The sequence below is a fragment of the Tinamus guttatus genome, unplaced genomic scaffold (genome assembly GCF_059628265.1).
Source record: "Tinamus guttatus ecotype Peru unplaced genomic scaffold, ASM5962826v1 Tinamus_guttatus_pri_ptg000079l, whole genome shotgun sequence".
Taxonomy (NCBI): Eukaryota; Metazoa; Chordata; class Aves; order Tinamiformes; family Tinamidae; genus Tinamus; species Tinamus guttatus.
In genome coordinates this window covers 1,130,001-1,140,000 of record NW_028288613.1, presented here as the reverse complement: position 1 = coordinate 1,140,000, position 10,000 = coordinate 1,130,001, and the positions used below count along the sequence as shown (strand labels likewise).

Here is a 10,000-nt window from a genome sequence, read left to right as displayed (position 1 = left end):
GGTTAAGGAAGTGGTTAAGGAAGAGCACGAGCGGCTCCGTGGAAAACAGCATCTCCCCAGCGTGAGCAAGGAGGGTATTAACGGAGCACGTTGTACACCCCGAAACTGTGCTTCCCTTCTACAGGCTTCACGGCCTTGAAGACAAGCGTCAATTTACTTGGATAACAATGGCCTGTTCTTCTCCGAGCATAGATTAGAACATTTCTAGTATAATCGACTTTTTCCTAGAAAATCAACTGGAGGAAGAAATAAGGGAAAATGCTTCCTGACTAATGCTAGTAACTTATTGAACAAATAGCCCTTTCCTTCCTCCAGGAAAGAAGGAAGGAGTAAAGGAAGGAAGGAAAGAACAGAGAAAGGAAGGAAGGAATCGAAAAAGGAAGGACCAAGGGACAGAAAACTAGTAAAAAAGCTGAGAATGTGTCTTTCACTAAGAGCAGCAATAAACTGAGGTTGGAAATACGGTGCCCAACTGTGCAGTCAAAGGCTAAGGCTAAGGCTAAGGCTAAGGCTAAGGCTAAGGCTAAGGCCGGGTGCGCTGTGGCCTCCCCACGCAGGACTCGCTTCCCCACTCACAGATAAGGCACCAGCATCCCCCCGACCCCAAGCGCTGCCAGGACACCCCGAGCTCTGCTTCGGCTGAAAAGAACCGTGTGTGGAGCTCTTGTGTTTGCCAAAGCAGTCACTACCACCGTGACAGCTACAGAACTACCTCAAACCACCCAACAGGTTAGAGAGGGAGAGAGAGAGAATGAGGAAGAAAGAAAAAGAAAAGGGAGGGAGGGAGGGAGGGAGGGAGGGAGGGAGGGAGGGAGGGAGGGAGGAAGGAAGGAAGGAAGGAAGGAAGGAAGGAAGGAAGGAAGGAAGGAAGGAAGGAAGGAAGGAAGGAAGGAAGGAAGGAAGGAAGGAAGGAAGGAAGGAAGGAAGGAAGGAAGGAAGGAAGGAAGGAAGGAAGGAAGGAAGGAAGGAAGGAAGGAAGGAAGGAAGGAAGGAAGGAAGGAAGGAAGGAAGGAAGGAAGGGAAAAGACAAAGATGACGAAGGAAAAGGAAAGGGAAAGAGGAAAAGGAAAAGGAAAAGGAAAAGGAAAAGGAAAAGGAAGATGTTTCTGTAAGGCCAGCTGGCAGCCCCAGTAGAAACGCTGCGTGTTGAACGGGCCCTTTGAGCTCTCTCCTGCTGCAGCCTTGGTGCAGCCTTGGTGCCCTGGCCACGAGGGGAGAGCGACGAGTCAGCGGAGCCGCGGTGGGAGCAGCGGGAGCAGCTCCACCGAGGCCTGGGAAGCCCTGCCCAGAGCGGGCTGCAAATTCCTGCCCAAAGGCTGCAGGAAGAGGAGGTGCGGGGCTGCCCTGCGACCTCCAGGACACGGGGCTCCGCCGGGGCCGCCGAGCGCTGAGGAGGGCTGGAACCAGGTTTTAGAGCTGTTCAAAGCATAATGAGGCTCTGCAGGCTGTGCATCCTCAGGAGTCCTCTCCATGGCCGAGCGGTGGAGGCCGGGAGGGAAGAACGCCCTGGGGAGGCCGTGCAGGGGGGTAGAAGATGGAGTGCTCTGGATTCAGTGACCCTTATGCACCAAGCACATGGAAGAGAAGAAAGGGGCCTGCTCGTGCAGTTTGAGGACTGCCATAGAGGCGGGAGAAGCTCTGGAGCAAGCTCCATATCCCTGCTCTGCTCCGCAGGCAGCTCCCCGCGCTGCGCTCCCCATCGCACTAATACTAGATAACGGCAGCGTATCTAGAAGGTCAAGTTTCATCTAGTCACAAGAAACCACTTTTTAACTAAAACCACCTCCATTAAACCCAGTACGTAAACGTAAGCTTAGCTACCCCTTCAGACCACATAACGCCTCTCATCTGAGAGTATTTAGCCATGTTAAACACCCAGAAATTTAGCATGATTTACATAGAATGAGCAGTTGATGGGAAATAAGGAAGCCCACCAGCAAGAAGGCAGATCCCACCCATCCGTAATGTGGGACGCTCCAAAAATGGGACCTTTCAGTGGTCCAATAAAAAGTGAAAGGGAACAGGAACTGGTATGATAAAAATCCATAAATGTTCCAACCATGTCATGGAATTACTATATGCTAATATATATGGAACTATAATAAAACATGGCATTTTATGACTATAACATGATATGTGACTAATATGGCAAAATTCTCTACTAAAAATCTTGTCACATTGCTAATTTTGTGAAGTATTTCACTATGTGGTACAGAAGGACAACTACTACATCACGACTACTACATCACAAAAAATGTTGCATTTTAACTATTCAGTACTCCAAGGAATTTTACTACTTGAGACGTACTTTACTAAAATAGACTGTGCTCATGTCCGTGTTGATATCTGTGGTATCACTCCTCTGCGAGGCCTTGGAGATGAACAGGCTCCTCCCTTATAAAGCCAGGACGGTGGCTAAGGTCTGCACGGATCCATTCCCATGCTCCCCTTCCTACCCCCCTCGCCATCCACTTTATGGGATCCTGTGGGAATTCTGCTGCTGGAGCCTCAGAGAGCAGAGATTACTCCATCCATAAGACACATATCCATACCACAAGCTTCTGCACCCACCCTTGCTCCGAGGATGGAGCTGATGGGGCTGAGGAGCAGCAGCTCTCAGGGACACGACAGCACAGAGGCACGAGGACTTCGCAAAGGCAAGCATGGAAATACCGTATGCTAATATACATGGAACTATAATAAAACATGGCATTTTATGAATATAACATGCTATGTGCCTGTGCAGTGCAAGCAAGTTCTGTGGTTCTTCTGAGATACAAAAATTTCAGGTGCTCTGCTCAAAATGATGCCCGGTGACACCAAATGGAAAGGATGATCATCCGAGCATCTTCACTGACCCACCTCAGGACCCTGCGAAATCTCTGATGCTTTGGTAGATTCTGCTCAACATCTGCTCTGTTTGGGGGTGACTAAACTAAGAATAGAATACTGTAATATTTTTACATAAATATTTAGACAAATAGGATTTATAATCAGATCTGACTGTCATCCAATAGAGCTTTTGCAAGCATTCCTCTCAACAGTTTAAAAAATAAACCTTACTCAAATTTGGGGATTCTCTGTATTACCTGTAGATATTTGAATCTAAAATTTGAACCTAAAATACCTGTCTAAGTTCAGAGAGTCTATACAAGAAAGAGGTTTATTTTTAAACTTTTAAGCACACTGAATGTTGCAACTTTGAAAATAAAGCATATGCTATTAGCATTGTTAGGGTTAATAATTATACCAAACTACTAGGCTTGCACAACAATTTAAAAATATTTAGGTAGTACTAAGTGAGAATATTTTGGTATCCTAAAAATATTCAGTATAGATAAGACTGAAAATACTGAAGGTTTCAGGTAGGTATCTAATTGATCTAAGCAGAGCAGTTTCCTGCGGCTCCATTCAGCATACACATATTTAAGATGTTCTCAAATTAATGTGTTGAAAGAGAATTCCTTTCATCTCTCCTTTAATATTTGTGTATGTTGGAAAATTTTTAATAGAGCTGTCTAATCCAAGACTACAACCTTCCAGCTTATAAAAGAAATGACAGAAACAAAATAAAAAAGATTTTTTTGTAAAAAAAATGTGCAATTGCACAAAAATTTGTGTAATTGCACCTCGAGAGGAAGGGATCCGTGCTGCACAAACCGGGCAGACCATGGAGAGGATGAGCACGGGCCAACCCTTTAACAAACATGAGCTCGTGGACAACACATATCTTCTTACACCACGGAGCTTTGCGAATGATGCAACTTTGCATTGTTCCAATGCAAGTTTGTGTATTTAAAAATCAATAGTCATCTGCAGCAATCTACATTCAGCCTGTGAATAGTAAATGTATCGACTAAAAACCCTTGTGGAAATATTCTGTATGCCTACACAACAGATTTAAAAATTCTTTAGAAAATTTAGAATTTTTGCAAGATACATAGAAAAGGTCTAGGAAATTCTTTTAAAATATAAGTGATTTTTGATATCCAAAATATTTTTGATAGGCCTTGCCTTTCATCTTCGGCAAGGTGCATTCGATACACTTGCAACTTCTCTCTTTGTACATGATGTTTTCAGGCCCATGAGAATGTCCTTAAACCAATTCTTATGAAAATTACCTTGCAAAAAAAAAAAAAATGATTGTATCTTATAAAGATTCAGACTTCCCAGAAACTAAAGTCCAACATAAAAACACCAGCAAGCTTTTTAATTATAGCAATAGCACTGGTTACACAAGAGCACATGAAGTTCCAAAACACAATCAACTCATTATATTTTTTAACCCTAAGCTCCCGGGTGTTTTCCACATCACCATGCTACGTTTTCCTCATAAGACCTTATGCAAAGTCAATGAAGTCACTGGAAATGCTTCTTTTGAGCTCAATCAAGGGTATTTCAAACAGGATCCAAATGAATTTAATGGGAAGAGTGGTGTAGGCATGGATAGCAGTAACTCACTAAAAACAGGCATTTTGCTGGATATCTTCCAATGCAATTCAGATTTATCTGTTTGCAATTTTGCATTCATCGCATGAGAACAAGATGATTACATTTGCAGCAAAATATCACCTTCCACCTTTTTTCTTTGATTTAAGACTTCAAGAAGTTTTTAGAGTTTCGATCAGGCTATTGTATAAAAATATCAATATTCCTTAGAAAAATAAAAATAGAACTAGTCAGGAATCTTATTTTTACTGTCTGGCTGTGCAGTAAGTACAGTATACAGAAAAGAAGGAGAAAAGCATTTTTTCTGTTCTCAGAGAAAACAAAGTAAAAGGCCTTATTCGACACTCAGATTTCCTGAGTATTACGTGAAACCAAGATGACCCTTTTGTCCTTTTTTAAGATGAATGACTATCTCCTCACGGCTGCATTTTGTCAGTTTGGGTACAGCAGAGTCAATACCTTCACCTTGACACGGAAACTTTGTGATTTATCAGTCCTTCTGTTACTCAATGTTATCACAACCTGGAGAAGTACAGCCAATCATGACACAGAGAGCAGACTTTGGTCACAGCTACTTGGAAAAAAATAAAGCACTCTCTGATGATAGACAAATGTGTCTTGTTAGCAACAGCCAAAAAGCGCTTGACTTGTACTAATAACAAAAAGGCCATGTTGGTCACCATGGGTCTAAAGACGAAGCACCCTGTCACTGCCTTGGTTGGGAAATTAGCAAATAATGTTCCTTTTCCTTGATAAATGGGTGACAGTTCTCTCTCACCAATCATTTTTTAACATTTTGATGCATGTCTATGATCCCGCTGGAGGAACAGAAAAGTTTACTGGCCCTCAATTTTCAGATGATGAATGGAACACTCTAAATGTGCGATTTCTGTATGAGGTATAGTTCATTTTAAGCAATTCTAGTAAATGGGTGTCACTGATTAGGACAAATAGTCTACTTGTGCAATAGCACAAATGGTATGTCTCATTCTTCTGGCCTCCTTTGAGACAGAAAAGAAAGGGGACAACAATGACCCTGATAAACCTGGAATTGCCACTGTTTAAAAAAGAGCTATTATATAATATACATTATCCAATATGCTTTTGACTTGATGTTACTAAATCATTTTTGTATGTTTAGCATTGCCCTATTAATTAAAAATGTGTGTCATGCTGAAACCCCTTCTTTATAAGAAAAGACAGTTAACCAGAATCTTTTTCCCTATGATGTTAGGCTGTTTTGTGTAAAATGTGTTCTATTCTAGCTTTTTGTTTTGAGAAAAGTGTGTTTTATTCTAGCTTTTTAGCATATTAACAGGGAGAGTTTTTTATTTTAGCTTTTTAGTATTAACTTTGACTGACTTAGGAAGAAACATCTTGAAGAAAGGCTAAGAACATCTGTTCTATGTTGATTTTTTTGAGCTTGCTAACAACCAGTGCTGACACAAGGTCTGATCAATAAATAACCAATACTGTAATAACAGTGACTGTAAGTTGCTTCAGGACAGCAGCACCTAAAGAAAGCAGACGCAATATATAGGAATTAGAAATGCTGAGGATTTCATTAAAATAAATGTCAACAGCAAGTTTCTTTTTAAAGGACTACCAATAAAGCACGCTATCTGTTATATAAATTTTAGTATTCATTTTGCAAAATCACCCGATTTCATACTTAAGAATAATAATTGCATATATACAAGAAATAATCAGGTGGTTTAAATTTAACCAAGGCATTAGCATTTAGTTTAGCATAGTAAAAATAGTATGATTTGTGGGAGGCAATTAACAATCATTTGCTCTGTGGATACAAGTAATTTGTTTAAAGAGCACTGACCTATGAGACAGCTAGTTTGTGTTGGCTGTGATGGAAGGGAGCTATTGACTCTCCACAGTGTAACAGCGCCATTGACAGAGCCACATTTGAATGCACACAAAAGGTCTCTAAAATACTTCAGAACATGAGATCTTTCAGAGGGTGAAGTGGAGTGGGGGTTAAATGAGGGAAAGCAGCCAAAGGAGAGGTCTTGATATGGAGATAAAAACAAGCCAAACTGAAAAATCTGGACAATGCGGTGACTAAATGGGGCTTCCCCCCCTTGATATTGTGCCAGCCTTGCATCGCAATCTGACTTTCCCAACGCAAATGCTCTATCAGGAAGCACCAACTCCGAGCGATCGCTGCATGAGTAATGGTTTCATAAGGCTAAAATTGAATGCAAGTCTTTGTGCAAAATAATCGCTTTTCGTTCCCATCTAGTAAATGCATTGCAGACCTGGGAATGGTTCCAGTATTCAACATTGAAGCTTTTGCGATGTCTGTGTTGGACACGTTTGCAGCTGAGCAGGGCAACTGGCTGCCGTCTACTGCAACGACACGGTGTCTCCTGAACCTCTCTGGTCTTTAACCCAGCAAAAGAAGTTACCAAAATGTGGGCGTACCGCAAAAACACTAGGGTAAAGGCAGTCAACATTCACAGTTCTGAATGAGACACAGCCGTGTTAGGCTGAATAACGTTCTTTGAAATTATTTCAATATTTCCTAACTTGGAGTTCCTCGCTAGGAAAGCATTATGCAGAGCACACGCTTAGAGGAAACGGCAACGCAGAGGAAGAAATGCACTGTAAATACAGGACTACTACCGGCCTTAAAGCAAACCCACAGAGTCCACAGGGCTCATGGCTTAAAATATGTGTATAAAAGTGCAATTTTATCTGTAACATAATTTCATTTAGAAGCATACAAATCACAATTTGCCTTAATCAAATAACACTGCAGTGCTCATGCTCTAATTAAAAAATAATCTCTGATATTTAATTTAGAAACCTGGAAGACTTTACCAGCAAAATTATGGTTACAATCTGTACAAACTGCTCGATTTAACCAAATAGGGATTTTTTCAGGTAGAACTTTTAGAATTATCATCATACAAGCAAACGGCACAGCATTAGATAAATATTAAAACAAGTATTATACTCAGATATTAATTTGCACTATTCACTTTTAAATGCAGCAAATACCTCATTAATTTAATTTTAGGTGCCCACCAGTTTATATTGCATTTTACAGTCTAGAAGGCAATTTACTATTAACTGGCAATTACATACAGAATGATTGTTAATTCTGCTCCTAAGTGCTAGCTGCTTGAAAATTGTTATCTCTCTCTAATTTTTGACCTTCTTACAACAGGGGTGAGCTACACTGGGAATACAAAGGACTAGTAGAGAAGAGCTGGACATGTCATTTGTGACTCATTCTTTTAATTCACCGTGCTAATCAACTGAACTGCCACAGCCTCCCAAGGTAATTGTATCTTTATAATAGTTGAAAGCAGCGGGCAAAAAGGCCTGGATAGATGGGGAAAGGCCTTGGCTCTGCCTGCTGAGAGGCAGCTCCGGAGCCCTTCGGCGCGACACTAATGGGGTCTCTTTGGAAGGGCCCGGACGTCCCCGCGTGCCACCCCGCTCGTTACGCGCGGGCCCCTTCCCGCCGCGCGGGTTAAACGCCAGGGCCCGAGCGTGGGGGGACCCTGATGGGAAACAGCTGCCCCGGGGATCCGGGCCCTCCCTCGCACGGGGCGGCAGCGTTTTCCTTGTGGGAAGCACGCCCAGGCTTGTCTCCGTCCTCCGCGGCGGCCGGGATTCCCAAGGAATATCTCACTTTCCCTGTCCACTTGGGATGAAGCAAAGCAGGCAGCGGTTTCTCAGGCGGGCAGGCTCTGACTTTCATCTTCTGCTGGCTTTTTGCTGGGGTTTAGTTTCTGAACCTCTCACAGGCTGTTCTAAATGTTAACAAGCTAGCCTTACTGCAACTTAATTTCTCCAGAAGTTGCTGATACCCTCATCATTCACTGGAACATCCTTATTTAGTGGAAAAAAAATGGAGAAGGTGACCCCAGAACTGGAAAAACACCTTTTCCGCACAGTTTCCTACATTTTTGCATTTACATGTTAGAAAGAGGTTCAAACTCACAAAATTTGTACTTAAGGAACCAGTGAAAGGCAGTAGCATAAAGCACGTCCAAATTCCAGGCCTGCACATGCAGAGCCAGCTCGTCATCTGGTTCAAATCTAAAGCACTTCCTCGTATGCAGTGGAACTCTACCAGTTTACAACAGCTAACAAATCTGCCACTTACTCCAAGGTTTTTAATTCATTCACATTTTATTTCGCTGAGCATTTATCCTAGAGAAGGGCCAGGCTTCCTGCGGCGTTCCCTGCAGCCCTGCATGCGCCGCATGCGACGCGCGCAGCCCGCGCTGCAGCCGCCCCTGCAGGAAGGTCCACTCCCAAGCTAATGCTATTAGCACCACTCCAGCCACATCTGGTAGCTTGGAAACAGTGAAATCAGAAAGACGGAGAAATTGAAACATTCCCTCCCTTTTAAAGCTAAGTGATCGGAGTCAGAACGGAGATAAAATGTTAGCATTGCTATTGCTCGGGTTTTCACCTCTTTGGGGATAGATGGAAGGGTGGAATCTCCTCCACGGCCATCGGTTCTTTCACTTCAAAGTTCATTTCAGTGATAGAACTTGAACTGGTAGAAAAACCTAGCTTCAGTGCATTCACTGTTTAAGAAGTCCTAGCTTAAAACTACCCAGGAACAGACTTTTCCCATTAGATCAAAATTAATAGATAGAAACAGTTGCAGTCTAGTGGGAAAATATTCATCAAAATGCACATCATCTGCACATCATCTGCAATCTGTATTATCTACCCAACAAGCAATAAGGGCTCTCCCAGAATCCCTGCAGTCTGTCAAGTAAACAGTTAAAGGCTATTTGTTTTCAAAAGAGAGATTGATTCATCAGATCAAATGTATTACTTAGAATCCTCATCCAAAAGAATTCTAAATTATTATATCTACCTCCCCCCTCACCAGCATCTTATTTAAATTCATTCTTAAACACCAAAAAAAAAAAAAAAAAGGGAATACACATTTTAGATAAAAATCCAGGAAGGTTTCATTCCAAAATAAGAATTTTCATATTAAAAACACCAGAAACCACAAAGATCTGATTTTTTCTTATGCTATTGTAAATTAAAATCAAATGCATTTACAAGATTTGGCACACATAAATCATTCCCAAGCTTGTGAATTTATATCCTAAGATTCAAGCACGAAGGAATTTTGAGAGACAAATTATGAATAGGGTGGATAAAGTTATCTGGATCCAACAACAGCTACTTGAACCAGAGCCTAAAGCGTCAACAAAACCCTTAGGGAAATTTGAGACATTTGGATAGACAGTCTGAAAAATATTTTTTTCACTGAATACTTTTTAATTTCCTTTTTTCTGGAAGGAGCGGAGTAGGAAATACCATTGTTAATTTATTTCTGGATGAAGAGAAAACAGGAATCACCAGGCAACTTGTGGGAGAGCTTCATCTCGAGCGATATGGATGCCCTTTAAGACCTGGACAGGCACCAGCGCTTCTAGGTGCTTTAGGAACAGTTATGTTGAGGTTCAGCTACCAGCAGTTACATTTCTAAGACAGTTAAAATACTACCCGTTACAAGTCCCGTCAAACAGATTCTGTTTGTTAAGACCAG

General features: G+C 41.9%; 1 protein-coding gene across 1 annotated transcript in view; it reads right to left on the bottom strand.

The window, feature by feature from the left end:
- The window catches only part of LOC104573699 (transcription factor COE3), a 108,636-nt gene that overhangs the window by 20,797 nt on the left and 77,839 nt on the right, over positions 1 to 10,000 (bottom strand). The window lies entirely within an intron of this gene.